General features: G+C 35.5%; 1 protein-coding gene across 14 annotated transcripts in view; it reads right to left on the bottom strand.

Annotated features, from left to right (window-relative positions):
• The window catches only part of CLOCK (clock circadian regulator), a 132,780-nt gene that overhangs the window by 87,677 nt on the left and 17,668 nt on the right, over positions 1 to 27,435 (bottom strand). For 10 of the 14 annotated variants that reach the window (XM_059922966.1, XM_059922970.1, XM_059922969.1 and 7 more), the window contains one exon: positions 6,263 to 6,349. The exons of 2 other annotated variants lie outside the window; for them this stretch is intronic. The gene's annotated coding sequence lies outside the window, so the exon portion shown is untranslated. Of the gene's footprint in view, positions 1 to 6,262; positions 6,350 to 6,972; positions 7,177 to 27,435 lie in introns of all 14 variants that reach the window. 2 more of the 14 variants (XM_059922976.1, XM_059922967.1) reach the window with 1 other exon arrangement.

Below are 27,435 nucleotides of genomic sequence, written 5' to 3'. Positions count from 1 at the left end.
ATGTTTTAATTCAATATAAAACATTTTAAAAGTTAGCAATACTATATCAGCCTCTTGATATTTAATTTTTAATTTTTTGTTTATTTTACTTGGTGAAATTGAAGTCTAGTAGAACTAGGTTTCTACATCAATCTGCCTCTTACTTGGGTACTAAAAGTCATTATTTACTTTTTCCTGGATAATTACTGATAGTTTTGATATGTGGATCCTTCCCACATTATGACGGCAAAAGTCTACCTTGAAGTTAGACCTATCTCATGTTCACAAACTAGATAATTCTAAGATGATATTTTTTTCTTAATGTAAATATAATCAATTTTCTATATTAAGTTCCAGGTCACCAGTTCCCACAGTTTGTGTTTGGAAAAAAAGAAGAAAATGCAAAGCTTCTGAGGCTTAGCATCTAAGCTCAGTTTTAGCTAAACCTGAAAAAAGCAAATCAAGGCAAGGTGTAAGCATAAGGTTGTTGTGAAATACAATGAATTATTAAATGTAAAGTGCTTAGAATATAATGTGTAACACAAAGTAAATGCTCAAAAAAGGTCTGCAATTCTTTATACCAGTTTGAAAAACCCTATAATACATCCTTACTCTTGAATTTCCTTCAAAATATTTAAGACGATAAAAACAGATCTCTTTTAAAAACAAACAAAGCATATTTATGGAGCTAAGGGAAAACTTAATAGATTTTTAATGAAACAAGCCAAAGTGAACATTAAAGAAAAGTACAGGATACATGAAAATTTAATAAACTATACCTAAGGTTTTTTTTAAGTTCTAAGTTGTACTAATAGATATTTAACTATGACATTAGGATTAGAACTTCTACATATAATTTATCCAGTTTGCCAACTGTTAACACTTACATCATTTTCTTTATATACCAATAAACATATTTTCTGAACCATCTGAGAGTATGTTGCATATATCATGCCCTTTTACCCCCAATTACTTAAATGTGTACAGCCTGGGAACAAAGACATTCTCTTAAATAACCATAGTATAGTTACTAACTTCAGGAAATTTAACAATTATACAATATTAACGTCTATTTTTTTTAAGAGAGCAAATAATAAAGTCCTTTAAGGCTTTCTTCCCCTCTAGTACAGGATCCAGTTCTGAGTCATGTATTGCATTAGCTATTTTATCTCCCTAGAGTCCTTTAATCTGGAAGTTTTCCTTCAGCTAAATACCTTTTAAACTGTCTTATGTTTACAAGGTACTCTGCAAGATAAGATTTTAAAACTTGGGTTCTTAAGCAAACTATATAGGGAAGTTTCATTAAAAAAAGAGATTCAGTGGAAGAGCTAGGAAAAGTTTCAGAAGACTAAGATGAGAATACAAAAATCTTCCTATCCAAGAGTGGCTTTAGTATATATACATTTTAAAGCTTTATAATGAGGAGGTTTCTAGGTTTCTTTGATATTGGTAATTCATGGATTAGTGGTTTCGAAATCCTGTCCCTCAAGATACCAAAAAATTACAATATATAATCAACTTAGACAAATAAATCAATGATTTGATAGCTATCTGTAAGGAATGGATCCAGAAAAAATTACTGTTCTCATCAAAATTCTCTCCTACAGTTAACAAAAAGACATGCAATCCCAGTAAGCAAACCTTTAAATGAAATGGAATTATTGTGATCATGCATAGATACAATAGCTATTTGAGATACGAGAGATCTTGTTCTTTCACTCAACAAACACTGACTGTGTGCCAACTATGTGCCAGACCTATGATAGCTACAGAGGGATCCAACAGATAAAAAAAGTCATGGTACCTACCCTTAAGAAACTTATAATTTAGCAAACCTAAGATTCCTACTTTCAGACAGGAAAAGTATTATGTTTTCCTATTTTGAAAAGGAAGCAACTACGATGCAGCGTGATAAATGTGTCCAAAGACAAAACTATGAAATGTTCTAGAGGACAAGAAAGGTAGATCCTGAAATCGTGATCTTTAATCTCCTAACAGAGGACTTAACTTGCCTCTGTCAGACTGCAGAAGAGCTCCTTAAGAGTATCCTCCAATCTATCCACTGACTCCAAAAGGGACATGTACCGTCATCCCCAATGTACGTATTAGCTTTGTTCCACTGAGTCAGTCACCAACTAGTTTCCAAGTAATGTACTAGTACTTTCACTTAAAAAATAACAGGTAATCTCCACAGACAGAAAAAACCAGAAACTGTACAAAAGGTATATACTATTAGATACTTTTAGAATGCATGTGATAATAAATGTGGAAACAGATGATGTGGCTGGTTGCAGTGGTTCTTTAATAAATAATTTAACTTCGTCGGTGATAGGTTGTAATAGGCCATATGGTCCAACGAAGTTTGGTCCTTTTTGAAGCTGTATATAACCCAATACTTTTCATTCATTAGTGTGAGGAATGCTACAGCTAGAAGAATTGGGACAATAAGTGTTAGAATGTTAATTATAAACATTTTGTTAGGGAGAGGAGTTGAACAGCTGATAATAAATGTTTAAGTTTTACATAATTACTGGGCTCTGCCACCCTAACAAACCCTGTTCTCAGGCAGGGTGTTTTAATGAATTAAGATTATATCATTAATTAGTTTTAAGGCGCTTTTGTAAAGTAGACCTTATTTCTCTTGTCTTTTCGTACTGGGAGAAATATTAATAGATAGAAACTGACCTGGGTTACTCTGGTGTGAACTCATATCACATAGGACTTTAATTGTTGAACAAACTAAGCTTTAATAGCAGTTACACCATTGGGATGTCCTGATCCAACATCAAGGTCCTAAACCCTACTGTCGACATGAACTCCAGAATAGGATTGTGCTATTATCCCTAGCATAACTTGCCCCGTTGATCAGTTTTTTGGATCAATAAGTGAAGATATTTTGACTAGTTGGTCTAAATTTTAATCATTCAGAAGCTTTTTTGTTCTCTGAGGTCACCCCAATCAAAACTGTTAACCCATATAAAAGTTTTGTTATCCCTTGATGGTTTAGTTCCTTCTTTGGGGGGGCAGGCGGTTATTAAAGCTCCATAGGGTCTTCTTATCTTATTTTGTCAATTTCACTGATTAAAAGTAAAAGACAGTAAAACCCTCATGTGGCCATTCATACACATCTTTATTCAGAGAACAAATGATTATGCAACCTTTGCATGGTCAGGATACCGCGGCCATGTGACAGATGTCACTGGGCAAGCAATGCCTGTAATACTAGTTACGCTAGAGGTGATGTTTTTCGTAAACAGGCAAGATTTGTATTTGCCGAGTTCCTTTTACTCTTTTTAATCTTTCCTTAGGTGCATACCTGTGTCGGGTTAACAGTAATTTTAATAAATAATCTAACATTGACTTAGGTTTATTTGTTGTTAACTACCAGTGATATATCTATTACTTATATAAGCTTATGCAAGGACAAATATTTCTTGTTACTCATATTAACATTATTGCTTCTATTAATTGATTAGTCCAGTATTAAACTAGGAGTTGATTTACTTACTGCTAGTATTAAGGTAAATGTGTTGTTGAACTTGAACGCTTCCTTAATTGATGGCTGCTTTTAAGCCAACTATGGTGTTATTTTTACTCTCTAGATAAGGTTGTATCCTGTTTCTAAAAAGCTGCAACTTTTTAGATTAGTATTTAAAAATACATTAAAATTTATGATTTTTTAAATAGTTTTTAAAGTTGAACTAAGATCCTTTTCCTGGACAACCAGTTATCAACAGGCTCATTAGGCTTGTCACCTCTACTTATAAATCTTCTCACAAGTTTGCCACATAGATGAGTTTGTTCTAATAAGCTGTACATAAGTAGCTCGTCTGGTTTCGGCATATTTAACTTAACTTCTCTTTGTTAAAAATTTCAGTTAACTCATTATACGAAAGGTAAAAGGGGAAAGCTTTACTTTTTATTTCTTTTAATGCTTCTTTCATCATGCCCTTACGATACTTTCTCTATAGTGCCAAAAAATTTTTAATTTCTATCTCCTCTACTTTAAATATTGGGTGAATGATTTATTTAATCTGCTTATAATAGTTGAATTTGTGGGAGGTTTGGGCTAGATTTAGTTCAAAGTGTCCATACACTATGAAATCTCCTGAGTGTAAACTAGGTGCTTTTGTTTAAGCTATACTTTGATTTATCCAAGCACACTTTCCAGTATGCTTCCCTTGTTACGACTTTATCTCCTCTCATATGTGTGGTACTTGCTAAGAAGTTATAAGAGTTATTAATACTTGAGAAGGGTGATGGGCGGAGTGTGCATGCTTCACGGCCTGACTCAACTAAGCACTCTATTCTTAATTTACTACTAAATTCTCCTTTGGTTTTTAGTTTCATCAAAACTTTTGTATAATAAGAAATATGTTCTTGAAATAGAAAATGTAGCCCATTTTTTCCCATCCCGTAAGTTACACCTTGACCTAATGTTTTCATGTATAATAATTATGCTTACTGTTACTCCTTTTTAGGGTTTGCTGAAGATGGCGGTATACACACTGAATTAGCAAATGCTGGTGAGGTTTATCAGGGTTTACTGATTACAGAGAGAACACCCTCCTCTAGAGGGGAATGAAGCACCATCAGGTCCCTTGAGTTTTAAGCTATTGCTAGTAGTACTCCGGCGAATAATTTTGTTACGATAATTATTTGTGTGTAGGGCTAAGCATAGTGGGGTATCTAGTCCTATTTGGGGTCTTAGCTGTCACGTGATCAGTAACTGTTAAAGTCACTTTTGTAGTTCATTTTTAAATAGCTATAGCTTTTTAAGGCTTAGCTAGAACTTTATTTTTTATTATTCTTTAACACATTTTACACCAATTTTCTATTAATTTGGGTGAATCGTATGACCACGGTGGCTGGCACGAAATTTACCAACCCTAAATAACATAACTTAGTTGAACTTTCATTTATGGCTTAATTTTTATCACTGCTGTTTCCTGTAAGGGCATCGCTAAGCAAAGCATTATGAGCTACTATTTTAGTGTGCTTGATGCTTAAGTTATTATGGTAACACTAAAACCTGGTAAAAAACTGAGAGTACTATACTAATTTTCTTTCTACAAACGTCCATTCATTTTAGAAGAAAAGTAATAGGAGAATCAACTTCTCTTATTTTCTATTTTAAAACAGCAACACAGGTCAGTCTAATGAGAATATGGATTATGCTTTCCAGGACACGAAAAAAGTGTAAGTCAGTCACTGAGAGCTGGTATCAACTCTTACCTCCCTCTAATTTTCCCCCACTCATCTCTTACTTTGCACTCAATCTATAGATACTTCTCTACCCAGGTAGAGCAGGGGTCAGCTAACTTATTCTGTAAAGGGTCACAAAGTAAATATTTTTGGCTTTCTGGGCCCTAACATCTCTGATGCAACTACCTAACTCTGCCACTATAGCTTGAAAACAGCCATACACAATATGTAAAAATTAAGAGTGGCTGTGTTCCAATAAAGCTTTATTCACAGACACTAAAATCTGAATTTCATATAATTTTCAAATATCATAAAATAGTATTCTTCTTCCAGGATTTATTTTCCCCCAACCATTTAAAAATGTAAACACTATTCTTAGTTCATGGGTCATACAAAAACAGGCAGCAAGCTGGATTTGGTGGTGTGCAGACCCCTGATGGAGAGACTTGCTTGTAAGGCAGAGATGCAGTAGGTGACTGGCCCTTCTGTACCTCAGTCAACTGCTTCTTTATCTCTAAACATAAAACCTGACAGGAAATAATTCTTATTCTACTTTTCAGTCATTTGCAAATCACCTTTCTCTCAAAAAAAGACGAGTTATAATTCTTACTTTCAGGTAGTAACTTTGAAAAATTTCAAGAATTGCTGAAAGAAAATACATCTGGATATCAATTACCTTACCAATAAATAATGTTTCATTCCGCTGAAGAATAAAAAATCTAAAGATAAATAAAAACTATCAAAGAAGGTAGCAGATCATGTCCTAAATATTTTTATAATACTCTGTCCTATGTGCCTTGCCAGGAGATTGCAAACCTCACTGTACCCAATAATTATGACAGAAAAGGAAGGAAGGAAGGAAGGAAGGAAGGGAGGGAGGAAGGGAGGGAGGAAGGGAGGGAGGGAAGAAGGAGAGCGAAGAAGGGAAGGGAAGGGGAAGGGGAAGGGAGGGGAGGGGAGGAAAAGGAAAAGGAAAGGGAAAGGGAAAGGGAAAAGAGAAAAGAGAAAAAAGAAAAGAAAAAGAGAAGGCATACTGCTGAACTCAAAATGAAGATTGAATATATCTAGTGAAACTCACCAAGTTGTAAAGATTCATCTAAGAGGAATGCAGAATTTTCCAAAGGCATCTTACACTGTGACAAAATCAGCTTCTAAGTTTCAGCAGCTTTACAGGAAAAACAAAAAACAAAAAACAAAATCTGTAAAACAAGGGCAGCTGTGGAAATAATGTTAACCAAATTCTAAGTAACAATACCGCCAGTATTTTTTCCCATCCACATATACAGCATTAATTGGGGCTTCCTATGTGCCAGGAATAGGGGATGCAGCAATGAACATGTCAGATTCCATCAATTCCTCTGGGAGCTCAGTCTGTAGGCCAACTCCAAATGGGATGAAAGGCTTTAAGAATCATGATGGTGTGAAGGGAAAGCATGGCAGAGATACAAACCAGGCTGGTGGGAACTGGTTAGGAAAGGTTTCCTAAAAAAGAGGCAATTAATGCAAGCATGAGTAGGGTCTGACCAAATAAAGCAAGAGGGGAGGGGAGAGAAAGAACATGTTTCATTAGAAGGGGATGGCATGTTCAAAGGGCCAGATGTAGGAGAGGATATGGCATTTGTGTGCAAGTAAAAGAAATCTAGTATGGCTGCTCAGAGTAAGAAAAGGGATGAGAAGGTCATTCTCTGAGATGAGATGGGCAAGGGAGGAAAGTAAGAAGTGAAGCAATTTGCCCTGCGTCACTCAGTCACACAGGGCTAACAGGCAGAGACCATTTTAAACTCTCACCACTTGACTGCAATATATTAGCCATTCTGAAGCTCTTCCCAGTCCCCTAGCCTCAAGGGTCTTAGAGGTTGACCCCTGGGAAGGAAGGTGAGTCAAAGTCCTGTGGAGGATGATCCTTTCAGGGGGCTTTTGCAAAGGCCTGAGGGAAAACTGCCAGCCTCCCTATGAATGGATGAATTGATCAACTGACCATCAGGGGCCCTCCTGCAAAACGATGGGGAAGAAGTCAGTTTCAGCACCATTCTCAGTTACAAATTAATAGTTGCCAAGCATTTTACTATGTGTGAAGTCCAGTTCTAAGTGCTTTACACGTATTAACTAATTCAACCCTCACAACATCCCTATGAGGTCGGTGCTTTTATAACCCTATATTTCCAGTATGGTTTTATGAAATAGCCCAATCATGGTCATTAATTTTTATTAACAATTAAAATTAAAATTATCAGAAATGTTAATGATACTTCTTACCACAATATTAAAAGCATTTTAATTACCGTTAAATCAGAAAAGTACTATTTTAAAAGATTAATTGACAAAAACAAAAGACTTTACAACATTAATTTGGTTATTTCTCTGTTAGGGAAAGAGTTGGAAATTTTGTTTCGTGCTCATTCATTCACTTACTATGATAGGTTCTACATATCCAATGATTAGGGGAAAAACACACCAAATTCCTGCCCTCATGGAATTTTAGTCATTGAAATACAATTGGCAATTATGTTTTTGTAACATATCCTAAGTTTTTTGAATGAATGAAGAATCAACAACCATACAAAATCTGATGCACAGAGGAAAATTAAAACCTGAGGGGAGTGGATTGTGAATAAAATATATATATACATGTTAAAGAAGGAGGAAGAGGAAGAATAAAAAACTGCTCCACTAAAAAAGGGAACCCTCATGTACTGTTGGTGGAAATGTAAATTGGTGCAGCCATTATGGAAAACAGTATAGAGGTTCCTCCAAAAACTGAAAATAGAACTACAATATGATCCAGCAATTCCACTTCTGGCTATTTATCCAAAGAAAACAAAAACACTAATTTGAAAAGATATATGTATCCCTATGTTCACTGCAGCATTATTTACAATAGCCAAGATACAGAAGCAACCTAAGTGTCCTTCAATAGATAAACAGATAACAAAGATGTGGTGTATACACACACACACACACACACACAGGAATAATACTCTACCATAAAAAAGAATTAAATCCTGCCATTTACAACAACGTGGATGGACCTTGAGGATATCATGCTAAGTGAAATAAGTCAGACAAAAAGAAAAAAGAAAATGGTTATGAAGAACCTAGGGGCAGGACAAGAATAAAGACGCAGATGTAGAGAATGGACTTGAGGACACGGGGAGTGGGAAGGGTAAGCTGGGACGAAGTGAGAGAGTAGCATGGACATATATACACTACCAAATGTAAAACAGATAGCTAGTGGGAAGCAGCCGCATAGCACAGGGAGATCAGCTCCGTGCTTTGTGGCCACCTAGAGGGGTGGGATGGGGAGGGTGGGAGGGAGACGCAGGAGGGAGGAGATGTGGGGATATATGTATACGTATGGCTGATTCACTTTGTTATGGGGCAGAAACTAACGCACTGTTGTGGAGCAATTATACTCCAATAAAGATGTTAAAAAAAAAATAATGCCAATACTGAATTATTTCACTCATATGTGGAATCCAAAAAACAAGAAAAATAAACAAATGAAAGAAAACAGAAACAGACTCAGAGAGCACAAACTGCTGGGAGAAGAGGATGATGGATGAAACAGGTGAAGGGGATTAAGTGGTATAAAACTTCCAGCTATAAACTAAGTCAAGGGGATGTAATGGGAATACAGTCAGTAATACAGTAACAACTTTGTATAGTGACAGAAGGTAAGTGGACTTATTCTGATTATTTCATAACGTATAAAAATATCTTATCACCACATTGTATACCTGAAACTAATGTTGTATGTCAAGTATAACTTAATTAAAAAAAAAAAATCTGTTCCACTGAGGAACACACTCATGAAGAATGAAAAAGAGAAAAGAGAGCACAGCGAAGTACCGGTAATCAGCCCACAATGATGAAGGTCCTTAAGGGACTCAAAACAGTTATGAAGATAAAAAGCAGATGAATATTACACAGTAGAGGATTCAAGACTATAATCTAGTGAAGAAAGATTATACCTTAATCCAGCAGTCTTCACACTAGGGACCAGATGGTTTTAGGGAATCAATTTCCAAATCCTTCATGTCTATAATTACCAACCAGCTACTAGAACTAATATCAAGGTCAGAGCATCATACTGCTTTCTCCTTTCCTACAGTGTATTTTATATCTTCCTTCTTCCAGCTCACAAAAGAAAGATGTATCTCTTACACATCTAAAATTCACTACAATGCATTTCCCTGTAGAAATATCCAGAATACCAAAGGAATAATTTTAAATGTTGATATCAAGGGAGTATCCTCTAATGGAAGTACCATATATCCAAGGTGGTCTTGTTTTTCCCTGTCCCACACACATCTGTTGAGAACAATACATGACATTAAAAAGCAGATATTCTGGCCTGGCCCCAATGCACTGTTAAAACTTCAGGATGTGAGAATAAAAAAAACCTTCTGATTAAGAAGCTCATCTGAGAGAGAATCCAATGAAAACAGTGATGATAAATATTGAAGACAGCTAGAATTTAGTTCATCCAGGTTAAAAGCTTGTGGCCAGACTCCTTACATAATTTATATAGAATTATTTAGAACTCAAGATCTGGGAAGCATCTTAAATTAGAATTCAAGATCTGTACTTTCACCATTCTCAGAGAAATGAGAAAGAAATTAGTACATTCTATCAATCACCTGTGTCTTGTGTCTGTGACGTGAAGATATTTTACATGATTTCAAAGAGCTGAAAAGACCCCTTACTTCAGTTAATGTCATATCTTCAAGTAAACGTAACACATACCAAAGTTAAGTTAGTGTTTTATATTTTCTTGAACATTTATGGAGAAACATTTTTATTAACTTTTATGAAAAGAATAATGCACACAGTAAATCCATATTTTTCTAAAAACTGGGACAAGTCTTTATACTGTCACATTCCAACCATTTCTCTGCTTGTTTTTCATTCCTATATGGACATATTACATATAGATTAGTTTAGCAGGAATACACTGTAAAGCCTACTATAAATGATATACTTAACGAAAGCATAAGTGTTTTGTAAACTTCACACTTATTAGTGACCCAACATCTTTTCTTTTTACTATTAATTTCCACTGAAACCAGTCTCATTCTAACATATACATAATATTCATCTATGGATACATAAATTCCATGAAAAGAAAAGTCCCCTCTGAAGAGATACATTTACATTTAGTAATTGTTTAATAATAAAATCAATAATACATTTATGTTATACTCATAGTAATTATAATTCCGAAAAAAGTTTTTCTGTTAACACTTAGACCATTATGGTCATAGTTAATAAACATTCTGAATTTCAATTTCTATTCATATTTTTGATGCCCAGAAGCATTCTTCAAGTATTGAAAGAAAGGAACTGCCAACCCAGAATTCTATATCCAGACAAAATATCCTTCGGGAAAGAGAGAGAAATTAAAATATCCACAAATGACAGAAAACTAAGAGAATTTGTCATCAGTAGACCTGCCCTAAAAAAAGAAATGACTATAGGAAGTTCTTCTAACAGAAAGGAAATGATAAAAGAAGGAATATTGGAAAATCAGGAGGGAAAAACTGCAAAGAGGAAGAATATGGGTAAATAGCCTTTTTCTTCTCCTAAGTCTTCTATATTACTTTTGATGATTTAAGCAAAAATTATTAACACTGTGTGATACAGTTCTCAATATATAGAGAGAAAATATAAAAGGCAATCACATTAGAAATGGAGGGGGTAGGTAAAGGGAGTTAACCAGTAGACTGTAATAAGTTACCTATACATAAAGTACCTAGAGCAACCACAAAAAAGCTATCCAAAGAGATACAATCAAAACATTATAAATAAATCAGGATGGAATCCTGAAGTGTTCAACTAACCCACAGGCTTCTCTTTCGCTCTCCCACTACTACTGAAAAAGGAGCTGAGTTAATGCACAAGATACTCTATCCCCAGGCAAGACAGGAGTGTAACAAGTTTGAAGACATTGATGAGTCACATACTCTAAAGGCAGAATTTTCAAAGCATTTATAATATCAGTTTTGGCATTACTCTCATGCACTGCTGGTGGGAGTAGAAATAGGTGCTGACTTATGGAGGACAATATATCAATATATTAACAAAATTATAAACGTTCCTACACTTTGGTCCAGCAATACAGGGGTTATAACAAGCATTTTTTTAAATGAAACGAAAAAGAAAAAAAAGTCAAAGTACAGGACACCTAGTAATAGTTAGGATATTTCCTGTAACTGTTGTTTCAGGTATGTGTTTATTGAGTGTGTGGGTACTGGGTCACAACATGAAACATATTTCTTACTATAGGCTGTGATCAAAGAAGTTTGGAAGCCACTGTTTCACCTCAAAAAGATAGCCTGAGGCATAGGGACAAGCTGACACTTTGGAAAGGGAGGGTTCAATGCCTGGATGTGAATAAGTGAAAGGGAAGAAAGGCATATAAGGAGACAAAGCAAATCCAAGGTAGTACGTTACCGAGCTACGCAGAGCCATGAGAAACATGGCCTCTTTGGGGTGAATGCAGAGGAGATGAGGAAGGGAGAGAATTTATCTGACTGGGGCCAAAGAAGAGACAGAAGCAATCCATCAAAGTTTGTCCCTCAGAGTGTGAATTCCTAAAAGGAATTTCTTGCTTTCCTCAATGACACCGTTTTCTTTTTTTTTTTAACTTTTTATTTTATATTGGAGTATAGTTGATTAACAATGTTGTGTTAGTTTCAGATGTACAACAAAGTGATTCAGTTATACATATATATGTATCTATTCTTTTTCAAATTCTTTTCCCAATTAGGTTGTTACAGAATATTTAGCAGAGCTCCCTGTGCTACACAGTAGGTCCTTGTTGGTTATCCATTTTAAATATAGCAGTGTGTACATGTCAATTCCAAATTCCCCAACTATCCCTCCCTACCACTTCCCCCCTGGTAACCATAAGTTCATTCTCTAAGTCTGTGAGTCGGTTCCTATTTTGTAAATAAGTTCATTTGTATAATTTTTTTTTAGATACCACATATAAACAATATCACACGATATTTCTCTTTCTCTGTCTGACTTACTTCACTCAGTATGACAATCTCTAGGTCCATCCATGTTGCTGCAAATGTCATTATTTCATTCTTTTTAATGGCTGAGTAATATTCCATTATATATATATATGTACCACTTCTTCTTTATCCATTTGTCTGTTGATGGACACTTAGGTTGCTTCCATGTCTTGGCTATCGTAAACAGCGTTGCAATGAACATTGGGGTACATGTATCCTTTCAGACCATGTTTTCCTCCAGGTATTATGCCCAGGAGTGGGACTGCATAATCATATGGTAGCTCTATTTTTAGTTTCTTAAGGAACCACCATACTGTCCTCCATAGTGGCTGCACCAATTTACATTCCCACCAACAGTGTAGGAGGGTTCCCTTCTCTCCACACACTCTCCAGCATTTTCTGTTTGTGAATTTTTTGATGATAGCCATTTTGACTAGTGTGAGGTGATATCTCATTGTAGTTTGGATGTGCATTTCTCTAATAATTAACAATGTTGAACACCTTTTCATGTGCCTCCTGGCCATCTGTATGTCTTCTATGGAGAAATGTCTATTTAGGTCTTCTGCCCATTTTTTGATTGTGTTGTTTTTTTGATATTGAGCTGCAAAACCTGTTTGTAAACTTTGGAAACTAATCTCTTGTCAGTCACACCATTTGCAAATATTTTCTCCCATTCTGTGGGTTATCTTTTCGTTTTGTTTATGGTTTTCTTTGTGGTGTAAAAGCTTTTGAGTTTAATTAGGTCCCATTTGTTTGTTTTTATTTCCATTACTCTGGGAGATGGACTGAAAAAGATATTGCTATGATTTATGTCAGAGAGTGTTCTGCCTCTGTTTTCCTCTAAGAGTTTTATAGTGTCCAGTCTCACATTTATGTCTTTAATCGATTTTGAGTTTATTTTTGTGTATGGTGTTAGAGAATGTTCTAATTTCATTTTTTTTTTACATGTAGCTGTCCAGTTTTCCCAGCACCATTTATTGAAGAGACTGTCTTTCCTCCATTGTATAGTCTTGCCTTCTCTGTCAGAGATTAATTGACCAGAGGTGCATGGGTTTATTTCTGGGCTTTCTATCCTGTTCCATTGATCTATAGTTCTATTTTTGTGCCAGTACCATACTGTTTTGATGACTATGGCTTTGTAGTATAAACTGTAAAAAAACACAAACACGCGGAGGCTAAACAATATGCTACTAAACAACCAATGGATTACTGAAGAAATCAAAAAGGAAATCAAAAAATAGCTAGAGACAAATGAAAATGAAAGCACAATGATCCAAAACCTATGCGATGCAGCAAAAGCAGTTCTAAGAGGGAAGTTTATAGCAATACAATCTTACCCCAGGAAACAAGAAAAATCTCAAATAAACAACCTAACTTTACATCTAAAGCAAATAGACAAAGAAGAACAAGCAAAACCTAAAGTTAGTAGAAGGAAAGAAATCATACAGACCAGAGCAGAAATAAATGAAACAGAGACAAAGAAAACAACAGCAAAGATCAATGAAACTAAAAGCTGATTCTTTGAAAAGATAAACAAAATTGATAAACCTTTGGCTAGACTCATTAAGGAAAAAAAGGGAGAGGACTGAAATCAATAAAATTAGAAATGAAAAAGAAGTTACACCTGACACCACAGAAATAAGAAGAATCATAAGAGACTACTACAAGCAACTGTATGCCAATAAAACAAACAACCTGGAAGAAATGACAAATTCTTAGAAGGTACAATCTCCCAAGACTGAACCAGGAAGAAATAGAAAAAATGGACACACCAATCACAAGTACTGAAATTGAAACTGTGATTAAAAACTTCCAACAAACAAAAGTCCAGGACCAGGTGGCTTCACAGGTGAATTCTATCAAACATTTACAGAAGAGCTAACACCTATCCTTCTGAAACTGTTCCAAAAAAATGGCAGAGGAAGGAAAACTCTCAAACTTACTCTATGAGGTCACCATCACCCTGATACCAAAACCAGACAAAGACATCACAAACAAAGGAAATTACAGGCCAATATCACTGATGAACATAGACGCAAGAATCCTCAACAAAATACTAGCAATCTGAATCCAGCAATACATTAAAAGGATCATACACCATGATCAAGTGGGATTTATCCCAGGGAAGCAAGGATTTTTCAATATCCACAAATCAATCAATGTGATACACCATATCAACAAACTGAAGAATAAAAACCATATGATCTCACTAGATGCAGGAAAAGCTTTTGACAAAATTCAACACCCATTTATGACAAAAACTCTCCAGAAAGTGGGCATAGGGGGAACATACCTCAACATAATAAAGGCCATATATGACAAACCTACAGCTAACATCATACTCAATGGTGAAAAGTTAAAAGCATTCCCTCTAAGATCAGAAACAAGACAAGGATGTCCACTCTTGCCACTTTTATTCAACATAGTTTTGGAAGTCCTAGCTATGGCAATCAGAGAAGAAGAAATAGAAGGAATCCAAACTGGAAAAGAAGACGTTAAACTGTCACTGTTTGCAGATGACATGATACTGTACATAGAAAATCCTGAAGATGCTACAAAAAAGACTACTAGAGCTCATCAATGAATTTGGTAAAGCTGCAGGTTACAAAATTAATACATAGAAATCTGTTGTATTTCTATACACTAACAACGAAAGATCAGAAAGAGAAATTCCAGAAACAATCCCATTTACCATCACACCAAAAAGAATAAAATACCTACAAATAAACCTACCTAAGGAAACAAAAGACCTGTACTCTGAAAAGTATAAGACACTGATGAAAGAAACCAAAGACAACTTAAACAGATGGAGAGATATACCATGTTTTTGGATTGGAAGAATCAACATTGTCAAAATGACTATACTACCCAAGGCAATCTACAGATTCAATGCAATCCCTATCAAATCAGCAATTTTTCACAGAACTAGAACAAAAAAATCTTTAAATTTTTATGGGGACACAAAAGACCTCAAATAGCCAAAGCAATCTTGAGAAAGAAAAACGAAGCTGGAGGAATCCGGCTCCCTGACTTCAGACTCAGTGACACCATTTTCTTTGCTTACTTTTTTAAGGTAAATTTTAAATAATGCATGTGGCTTCATTTGTGGTTCACATTATATTTCTATTGGATAATGCAAGTATAGAGCCTGGAGTGCTGCAATTTCTCTTTGCACTCAGCAGCTGATTTGTCGAAGAGATGTGAAACATTTTCTGCTGTGATTTTTCTTTTCTTTGCCATTATGGGCAGAAATGAAAGTTTCTGAATTCTCAACTGTGTTCAATGAAAACTAAAAGCAGCCTACAAAAATAGTGTCTCCAGGCTTCTTTAATAACTTCTTGAAAGATGATGCAATAACTTGGGCAATACAAAAATTAGACTGAAAAAAATGATGCAATAGCCACAAACTTTTCCATATTCTATCACCCTTCTACACGATTCCATTATTCTTCTATTTTCATGTTATCTTTTAATGAAAGATAGCAATAACTGGTGAGTCATGATAAAAGAAATCTTAAAATGTTGAAACACACAATGCTTAAAGGTAAGAAAATATAATTAATGAAAAAATTGAGATTTCTTCAGTTTTTTAAAAGTACATTTTGCTTTGTTCTTTAGGAGACCTCAACGAATAATAATCATGAAATACTAGTCCTTATAAGTAGTTGGAATGCTTAAAAAATCAAAAAGTCTAAAATTAAATCCAATGGATGCTGATGGTATACTAAGGGTTAATCAAAAATTGGTAAGTAAAAGGTAACTGATAAAGCATTTTTCTTGTCTGTCCTATCAAACTATATTTCAAGGTAACCAAAGAGACCTAATTGGTGAGGGGCAGTCCTTCAAAGAATTTTAGCTAATAAGAACAAAAAGAAATTACATAAATAGATGGGCAACAATCATCAATGGATTTTAAAGCCATGAGGAGAAAAAGTGATAGTGAATTGCACAACAAATCATGCTGTCACCAAATGAGTGCAACTGATCAATCTTACCATCTCCAAAAGTGAGACAGACATTATGCACCTCCCAATGTAATGAAATATGTAGTACATAGTACTACTTATAAAATGTTCTTGTGTAAAAGAGTCACACTGGAATCTATCAGACCTTTATATCGTATATTCTTAACAGTAGCAATGTCACACCCAGGGGTGAAAAATATCTTCAATAGTAGTATATTAAAATGGTTTCTTGCCCTCCAAAGCACAGTGCTATATCTATTCTTGGGTTTCAGAGAGAAGACAATAAAGGAAAAAAATGTCTAAAAAGGGCCTTTAAAGGAGTAAAAAAAAAAAAAGAAGAAAAAGGTTGAGAAACACTGCTTTAGATCAAACTTTCAGTTTAAATTAATATAGAAAAGGAATAAGTAAAATGGCATCAGGAAGAAGCAATCAGATAAATCTAGAATGTGAAATATTATACAGAACTGATCTAGTTTCTTCAACATGGAGGGAAAAAAGGGAAAAGGGGGTGGGGGTTGTCAACTGTCCTAAATTTTAAAAAGCCTCAGAGCCTTTAGTTTCAGAAATATTTACATTTACATTTAGAAATATTTACAATGAGTTAAATGTGGAATATTCTTCAAATAGCTTTAGGAGAGGGTACATGGGTGAAGGTATGGACGAAACAAGACAGGTTCTGAGTTGATAGTTATTAAAGCTGGGTGATCGGTAGATGGGAGTTCATTATTCTATTCTGTATACTGTTGTATATGTTTTCCATTACAACAAAGTATGTGTTATTTGAGGAAGATTTTTCATTGTTAAGAAATTGGAGCATTACTGTGTAATACATACCTGTGGCAAACATTTTCTATCAAAGGTGATCTACAAACTGATATCACCCTTCTTCCAAATAAATTGTACTCATAAAAAAAAAGGACTCAAGAAACATTACAACCAATTGTTAATACCTCATTTGAATCCTGATTCAGACAATATCAAAAAGTACTTTTGAAACAACTGAAAAAAATCTGAATAAGGACTAGGCATTATATGATATTAAGAAGTTATGGTTAATTTGGTTAGATATAGTAATGATATTGAGTTTATGTAAGAAAATATCTTTATTTTTTTAAAGAAACATAGAATTACTTAGGGGTGAAGTGACAATTTCTTTCATTCTTTTCTTTCTTTCTTTCTTTCTTTCTTTCAAGAAAATCTGAAGAATGAAAAGAGATAATGATGACAAACACTCAGTTTTGCCTCTCTTCCCTTTGGAAAGCCTACTGGTAAGACAGCACAGAAGAACAAAAAGTAAGATCTATAAAACAATGAAAAGAATGGAGAAGGAAGTTATGAAGAGATGAAATGATACAGTAGATTTCTGGAGAGCAGAAAGCAGATCCAAGTGTATTAACAGGTTAAGCACACGCAAAATTCACACATAAAGGGACTACAGTGGAGTTCTGAGTCAATCGTCCTGAGACTCTAGGCTCTAGAGTTTGCAGGTACAGAGGCTGAATACAGGTGACCTAGGAAAAAGCTCTACCTGTCTCCTTTCTCTGCACCCCTTCCCTGGCTAAGCAAGGTCCAGCATCACCCCTAGGCCCAAAACTGCACCACTCTTTTCTAAAGAAATCTAGCAGAAATTTAGCAAACTGCTCAGAAAGAAACTAGATGGATGTTAGTGTCCACAGAGCTCATGTCAATATGACAACCGGAAAGCTCCTGAAAATAGCAATAGGTTCCCTGCTCTTAGGCTCTAAACCTAAACTTCCCAGCAGACAAGACACTCCATCTATGTACAAAGAATTACCAACCAGTCTTTTCAAACAGAGATGGTAATTGGAAAAAATATCCACCTATACAACAAGAAAAAAAACCCACCATAGCTACCTAAAATAATCAAGATAATCCTGTAGCAATATACATGAACCAACAATGATAATTTCTAGTCATATGAGGAAAAACCGCAGCTAGAAAAAGAACAAGATAAATAAGTAGATCAACTAACCCCAGAAGACTCATACATTACTCAGGGTACAGAAGAAAAGGATAAAAAACAAAATATCTTTAAGATACTCCTAAAGACACTGCATTCAGTACAACAAAAACAGAATGCTACATATTTAACAAACAATGACATAGATTTTACTACACCAAGAACCATTGTAAATGCTTTACAAATATGAACTCCTTTGCCCACAAAGTAGTTATTATCCTCATTTTGTAGTTCAGAAACTGAGCACAGAGAGGTTAAATAACTTACCCAAGGTCACATGGGTATTAAGTGGTGGAGCCGGGATCTTAACTCACACAGTCTGGCAGTCTAGTTCCATTGTATATGCTTTTAACTACTATACCATGTTGCCTCTTGAAATGATATGAACAAAAACTAAGCAAAGCTACTGGAATACTTACAGTCTGGTTACAGACATTCACAGAAAAGTAGGAACATACAGTTGAAGAAATCTGTCAGAATATAGAATAAAAAGGCAATGACAGAAAACATGAGAAGAGATAAAAGACATAAGGATCAAACCAGAAAGCCAAAATTCTGCTGGTGAGCATTCTGAAGTGGGAGAACATAGAAAACCAAGAAATATTACCAAAAAAATAATGGAGAACATTTCCCATACCTGGAGGGAGACATCTGCATTTCAACTGAAAGGGCCTACCTACCCCAGAGAGTTCAGATACAATAATAAGAACAACTCATACCTAGACACGTAACTATAAAATTCCAGAACTACAAAGACAAAGGTAAGATACTAAAGCTTCCAAAGACAAGGGGAAAGGGTCATTAAAAAGTAACAAGACTCGGGGCTTCCCTGGTGGCGCAGTGGTTGAGAATCTGCCTGCCAATGCAGGGGACACGGGTTCGAGCCCTGGTCTGGGAAGATCCCACATGCCATGGAGCAACTGGGCCCATGAGCCACAATTACTGAGCCTGCGCGTCTGGAGCCTGTGCTCCGCAACAAGAGAGGCCGCGATGGTGAGAGGCCCGCGCACCGCGATGAAGAGTGATCCCCACTTGCCGCAACTAGAGAAAGCCCTTGCACAGAAACGAAGACTCAACACAGTCATAAATAAATAAATAAAAGAACGGGAATTTCTTTAAAAAAAAAAAAAAAAGCGAACTGGGCTATTCATTTCAGTAACAGTCAAGTGGTCTTAGTTTGCATTCAATTTCCAATCAGTTTCTCAATCTATTTCATCTGAAGTCTTCACATTACCCACTATAAAAAATACCTATTTATTTAAAAAAAAAAAAAAAGTAACAAGACTCAAGAGTAGCACCAGACTTCCTACCATCTTGATCTAAACAGAACAGAGCAAAACCCGTAAGTTCTAAAGGAATTTAATCTGAATCTAAATTTCTACACTCAGACAAACTATCAAGCAGTTATGAACAAGGTGAAAGCCATGTTCAGGCATGTAAGAATGTTTACATCTTAAGTACCCTGTATATGAAAGTTAATTTAGAATATACTCCAGCAAAAAGAAGGAGAATGTCATAAAAGACAAAGATGTGATATCTAAGAAACAGTAAGTCTAACCCAGAAATGCAGTGAAAGAGTATCTCAGAATGACAGAAATACAGCAGGCTTCCAACCCATGAAGACTGAAGGAGAAGGTAGGACAACTCTAAAAGGGATGTCTCCAGGAAAACCAGGGATTCCATCCAACAAGATGGAACAAGATATTGTGTTTCAAGCAGGAAACATTTTGACCAAGGAGAAAAAGGCAATTACAGACTATAGGGGGGAAAGATGAACAATATTAAGCAAACTAATCAGAATATAAAGTCAGAATATAAGGCAAACTAGTGGCATGACTGTGAAAAAAACTTATGAACTGTAAGTAAAGATAACCAACCTTACCTTGATATCACATATTTTATTTTTTGAGTTCCATTATCATAACTTTGTACCCATGGAAAACAAATAGCTCAATGATTAACTGTAATTTATTTTGTTCAGCTTTTAGAATCAACCTACCAAAAAGACTGAATGTCTTAAATCTCATTACATAACAGAACGTAAATGTTATGTGATCAACCTGGTCAAACACAAAAGAAAAGGTAGAAATGGAAGTGAAGGAGTAGAAAAGACAAGATGGAGAAATGGATAAAGGCCCTACTATCCTTATCTTACACAGTAGGGATTTAAAATATAATGTCTAAGAAACATTTTATTTACAGTTGCAAAGGTACTAATAAAAGAACTAATTACAATGTTTCACACTTTGGGATGAAGAAATATGAGAGATTAAGGACAGCATAAGTGAATTAAATCTTCATCTTTCTTAGAAGAATCAAGAGAATAATTTAAAGTCAATTAATCAAGAAATAAAAGCAGATCCCAACAAAGAAAAGTCTGGGACCAGATGGCTTCATGGGAAAATTCTCCAAAACATTTAAAGAAGAATTAACACCAATCCTCCTCAAACTCTTCCAAATAATTAAATAGGAGGGAACATTTCCAACCCATTTCATGATGCCAGCATTACCCTGATAGCAAAACCAGAAAAAGACACAAGAAAACTACAGACTAATATTCCTGATGAATAATGATGCAAAAATCCTCAACAAAATACTAAGAAGCCAAATTCAATAGCACATTAAATGGATTATATACCATGATCAGGTGGAATACAAGGATGATTCAAAACATGAAAATCAATCAGTGTCATATACCACATTAACAGAATGAAGGGGGAGGAAATATCACCTCAATTGATGAAGAAAAAGCATCTGACAAAATTAAACACTCTTTCATAATAAAAACACTAAACTAGAAACAGAAGTAAACCACCTCAACATAATAAAAGCCATATACGAAATGGTCACAGCTAACATCATACTCAACAATGAAAACTGAAAGCTTTTCCTCCAAGATTATGGACAAATCAAGGATGCCTACTCACATCACTTATATTCAACATTGTACTCAAAGTCCTAGCTAAAGCAATTAGGCAAGAAAAAAAAAAAGTCATCCAAATATGGAAGGAAGAAGCAAAAAATTACCTCTGTTCACAGATCACATATGCAGAAAGTATCTATTCAGTAATAATTGATATGTTTTTTATCTTTCATTCTAGTAATGTGGTGTACACATTTATTGATTTGTGTATACTGAACCATCCCTGTATCCCGGGGATAAATCTAACTTGATCATGGTGTCTGATTTTTTTAATGTGCTGCTGAATTCAGTTTACTAGTAGAATTTGTTGATAATTTTTGCACCTATATTCCTCAAGGATTTTGGCCTGTAGTTTTCTTTTCTTGTAGTATGCTAATCTGGCTTTGGTATCGAGTGTTCCTTCTTCTTCAATTTTTTGGAAGGGTTTAAGAAGGATTGGTGTTAATTATTCTTTAAATGTTTGGTAGAACGTTTCACCAGTGAAACCATCTGGTCCTGGCTCTTCTTTGCTGCAAGGCTTTTGGTTACTGTTTCAATCTCCTTATCCATTATTGGTCTGTTCAAATTTTCTACTTCTTCATGATTCAGTCTTGGTAGGTTGTATGTTTCTAGGAATTCATCCATTTCTTCTAGATTAACCAATTTGTTGGCATGATTGTTCACAGTAGTCTCATATTTTCCTTTGTATTTCTGTTGTGTCAGTTGTAATGTCTCCTCTTTCATTTCTGATTTTTTTTTTGAATTTTATTTTTTTTAATACAGCAGGTTTTTATTAGTTATCTATTTTATACATATGGGTGTATATATGTCAGTCCCAATCTCCCAATTCATCCCACCACCACCACCGCCCCCTGCCACTTTCCCCCCTTGGTGTCCATACATTTGTTCTCTACATCTGTCTCATTTCTGATTTTGAGTCTTCTTTTTTCCTTAGTCCAGCTAAAGATTTGTCAATGTTATCTTCTCAAAAAAAAAAAAAAAAGACAAACAAAAAACAGCCATTAGTTTCATTTATCTTTTATATTATTTTCCTAGTCTCTTTCATTTATTTCTGTGCTACTCTTTCCTTCCTTCTGCTAACTGCTTTAAATGTTTTGGAGCATTTTCCTGTGAAGCCAACTGGTCCCAGGCTTTTCCCTTCTAGTTCCTTGAGGTGTAGTTAGGTTGTTTATTTGTGATCTTTTTTCCCCCCCTGAATCTAGGCATTTATTGCTATGAAATTCCCTCTTACACTGCTTTTGCTGCATACCATCTGTTTTGGTATGTTGTATTTCCATTTTTGTTTCTTTCAAGGTATTTTTTAATTTCCCTTTTGATTTCTTCTTTAACTGATTGGCTGTTTAGGAGTGTGTTATTTAATTTCCACACAATTGTTAATTTTTCAATTTTCCTCTTATTGATTTCAAGTTTAACACCATTGTATGGAAAAGATAGGTGGTACAATACCAATCTTCTTATGTTTGCTAAGGCTTGTTTTGTGACCTAACATATGATCTATCCTGGAGAGTTTCCACGTACACTTGAGAATACGTATTCTGCTGCTGTTGGGTGGAATGTTCTGTATATGTCTGTTAGGTCTATTTGGTCTAAGGTATATTTCACGTCCAGGGTTTTCCTTCATTCTTCTAGATGACCTATCCATTGCTGAAAGTGGGGGTACTGAGGTCCCCTACTATTACTGAATTGTTGTCGATTTCTCCCTTAAGATCTGTTCGTATTTGCTTAATATTTTTAGGTGCTCCAATGTTGGGTGCATATATATCTGCAATTGTTATATCCTCTTGATGAATCAATCTCTTTTTCATTGTATAATGACAGTCTTTGCCCCTTGTTATCATTTTTGATGTAAAGTCTATTTTGTCTGATATAAGGTTAGCTACCCCTGCTCTCTTTGGTTTCCATTTGCATGGAATATCTTTTTCCATTCCTTCCCTTTGAGCCTACATGTATCCTTAAGGTGAAATGAGTTTCTTATAGGCAGCATATAGTTGATCTTGTTTTTTAATCCAGGCAGCTACTCCATGAGTTTTGACTGGAAAATTTTATCCATTTAAAGTAATTATTGATAGGTAAGAACTTTCTCATGCCATTTTATTAAATGTTTTCTGCCTGTTTTGTAGTTCCCTTGTTCCTTTCTCCATCTTGTGATGTCTTTCTTTGTGAACTGATGATTTTCCATAGTGGTATGCTTTGACTCCCTTCTCTTTATCTTTTGTCTATCTACTGCAGGTTTTGTTTTATGATTATCATGAGGCTTACGTAAAACAGCTTCTAGCTGTAACAGTCTACCTGAAGCTAACAACTTAGATCACATACAAGAACTCTAATCTTTTACTTTATGCTTTTGATGTCACAATTTACCTCTTTTAATACTGTGCATCCATTAACAAATTACTGTAGCTATAGTTACCTTTTTTAATATTTATTTATTTGGCTGTGTTGGGTCTTAGTTGCAGCAGGTGGGATCTTCGTCACGGCACACAGGGTCTTTAGTTGCAACATGCGGGATCTCTAGTTGTGGCATGTGGGATCTTTAGTTGCAGCATGTGAACTCTTAGTTGCAGCATGTGAGATCTAGTTCCCTGACCCCCAGGGATTGAACCTGGGCCCCCTGTATTGGGAGCGTGGAGTCTTAGCCACTGGACCACCAGGGAAGTCCCGTAGCTATAGTTACTTTTAACACAGTTGTCCTTTAAACCTTTGTATTAGAGTTAAGTGATTAACTTAACCACCATGTTACTCTCAATACTCTCATATTATCTAATACTCTGAATTTGATTATATACTTACCTTTACCAGTATGTTTTATATTTCCATATGTTTTCATGTTACTAATTAGCATCCTTTGCTTTCACCTTGAACTCCTTTCACCATTTCTCATAAGGCAGATCTAGTGGTGATGAATACCCTCAGCTTTTGTTTGGGAAAGTATCTCTCCTTCATGTATATAAAACAACCTTGCTGGGTAAAGTATTCTTGATTGGCAGTTTTCTTCTTTCAGCACTTTGAATATATCATCCCCCGTACTCCTGGTCTGCAAAGTTTCTGCTGATAATTCTGTTGATAACCTTATGGGGGTTCCCTTATATGTGAAGAATTTTTTTTATCTTGCTGCTTTTAAAATGGGCTGGATTTTACAGAGTTGTATTATAACATGTCTTGGAGAAGATCATTTTCAGTTGAAATTTTGGGGTGACCTGTTAGCTTCAACCCTCATGAACTTGGATATCCAAATCTCTCCCCAGATTTGGGAACTTCTTAGCCATTATTTCTTTAAATTAGCTTTATGCTTCTTTCTCCCTCTCTTCTCCTCTGGGATTCCAATAACGAGTAGATTGTTTCTTTTAATGGCATTCCATGATTTACACAGGCTTTCTTCACACTTTCTCATTCTCTTTTCTTTTTGTTTCTCTGATTGGATGGTTTCAAATGACCTGTCTCCTCATCCGTTATTTCTTTCTTCTGCTTGGTCAAATCTGCAGTTGAAGATTTCTAAGAAATCTTCACTTCAGTCATTGTATTCTTCAACTCTAGGATTTCTGTGGTTTTTTACTCATGGTTTCCATTTCTTTGTTAAACTTCTCATTTTGTTCACTCATTGTTTTCCTACTTTCATTTACTTGTATGTATTCCTTTAATAGTTCAGTGAATTTCTGCAAGAGGATTATTCTCAATTCTTTGCCAGATAGTTCACAGATCTCTTCCTTTAGGGGCAGTCATTGGAGTTTTGTTAGTTTCCTTTGATGGTGTCATGTTTCCCTGATGATTCATGATTCTTGTGGCTCACACTGGAGTCTGCACATTTGAGAAAATGGGCACTTCTTCTAGTCTTTACAACATGCTTCAGCAGGCAAAGTCCTTCACCAGTCAGCCCATCCAGAGATTCTGGGTGACACATAAGGTGGTTTCCACAGGCAAGTTTACTGCTGGAGCCATGGGGTAGGCAGGTGTGGTGCCTGGGTCAACAGGTGGGCAGGCCAGATGCTTGCATATTCAGGGACCATCCTGGTGCCTGGGTACAAGAGGGAGGACCTGATTCAGGGCCCACAGAAGCCGGTCTGGAGTCTAGTTCCACATGGGCCAGACTTGAGCTGGGGTGTGTCAGGGACCTGTGGTCATGGTAGTTGGCCAGGTGCTGAGCCCAGCTGGGAGTCTGCATTCACAGGCATTGATTAGGAACCAGGGGCCACAGAGGCAGTTGGTGCTGGGATGTGCCAGGACCTGGGTTCATGGTAAACTGCCAGTAGCCTGGTGCTATGGAAGATGCCCAGGGTCATGGAAGGCAGCTGGTGCTGAGGTGAGTCAGGAGCCTGCTGAGGGCCTGGTGTCACAGTAGTTGACCAGCACCAAAGTAACCCTGTAGCCTGGGTTCACAGCTGGCTAGTGCTACAATGGATCAGGGGACTGGGTTTGTTGGAATTCTCATGACCTGGAGCTGAGGAGTAGTAGCAGGAGCTGCCTGGGGCCACTGGAGCTGACAGACACTAGGTAGAGATGGGACCTGGGTTTGCAGGAGCAAAATGATGTTTTGGCAAGGGATGAGTGATAGGAATCCCTATGCTGCCAATTTGGTCTGATGATGAAATCTCACATACTATTGCTAATCTTTAATAATTAAAGATTTTAGAAACTTAAAAATAAAGTCTTGAACATATGGTTTAAATCTTACTACTTAAATAAATGTGTTTGACCAACTAAAGTTGCCAGAGCATTAATTTTCTTAAGTGGATGATTAGTAGACTATTATGAGTGAGAACTCCCAACTGGCACAAACTAGAGAATTTACATTTGGGCAGCTAAGTTATAATGTGGAATATTACTCCCACTTACAGTTTAGTATTCCAGTGGTGTGAAAGTTAATCTCAAACTCCTTAAGGAGCTTAGAGTCTAACTGGATTATATACAACTAAATATTCTTTTAGATAGGAAGATAAATTGCAAGACTATCATGTTATATACAATAATGTTAAAATATTTGCTAAATATGAATAGAGTAAATATACATAAAAATATGGATACATCAGTTGTTTCTGCATTTACCTATGCTCAAAAACTATTGAGTATATACTATGGCCAGGCATTTTAGGTACCAGGGCTGTATGACTGAACAAAACAAAGTCCCTACCATTAGAAACTATGACTTATGTTAGCAATATAATATTTTCATTTTTATTCTAATAGTATGTACGGAAAACACTCACTAGTAACACCTTTAGAGAATTTTAAAATGTCAGGGCCTTCAAAAAAAAGGTAGTGAGAGGCAGAGTGAGCCTAGCCTGAGGAAGAAGAGATACTCTCCTCTAAACATATACAGGCATATGACTTGATGAGAGTTGAAAGAATAGAATAAACACTTGTTTCAGGTTGGGTATTGTTCCAGTGGTGCCATTATACTCTTGCTGTATACTGTAAACCATATGATTATAATAATTATTTTAGGGCTGGTAATCACAATGTAGTACAACCTAGGTTAAGTGACAAACACATTTATAGAACATTTCATTACTATTGGATCTTTTAAAACATGCATTAATGTTTTAGAACAAAGACAAACAAGAAAACGTCAAAGATTTATTGAAAAGCAAAGTTTTAGATTGTGCCTAGAAGTCAGTAGATAAGTTCCCAATCTCCTACACCTTCAGCAAGTACTTTGTAATTGATTTAAGTATAGCCATAAAGATCTTTAATTATTAAAATGATGTAAATTACATTCCAAGGCAGAAAAAATCCTAATATTATTTCTAAAATACTGAATTTTTAAATGTTGAAAAAGTATTTGGAGACCAAGACTTTATTGCTATAAAGATAAATTACTAACACCATATTCCGTAAATCTTCCACTACATTGGGGATTTATTTTCAGTCTTTTTGATGATTTGCTGTGTAATGCTGTTCCTCTAAGCTAAGTGTTTAGATTTAATCCCTATACGTTTAATTTTCTTATGTGTAAAGTTACTTGAATTATCAAACTACAATATACTGACAGTTTCAGAGTATCAAGCTGTAAAAACTGGCTTGGCCAGTCAATTTGGGAAACTGGAAAACAAATATTATACACATTCAACAAATGACACTGAACTAGTCTGCCTATATACGTTTTCAAGTAATATTAAATCACAGGGCAAAACTTCTTTCTCTTTTGCCCTAAACCTTATCTATAGTCCCTCTCTCATAGTAAATCTGCAAAAAGATGTAATAATATTCTGAAAATAGATAATAACTACAGCAACAGGTTGTGAATAAATAAAGCAATATAAAGTGGCATCTTAAATAATAACCAATACCTTCACTATATAAGCAGTAAAATTTTCATATAGTTATTTGTCAAATGTCCTTGTTAAAGATGTCACTCTTTACTTA

Source organism: Balaenoptera ricei, chromosome 5 (assembly GCF_028023285.1).
Source record: "Balaenoptera ricei isolate mBalRic1 chromosome 5, mBalRic1.hap2, whole genome shotgun sequence".
NCBI lineage: Eukaryota > Metazoa > Chordata > Mammalia > Artiodactyla > Balaenopteridae > Balaenoptera > Balaenoptera ricei.
The sequence above is the reverse complement of the archived record's forward strand: the minus strand, read 5'-3'. Positions and strand labels throughout refer to the sequence as shown.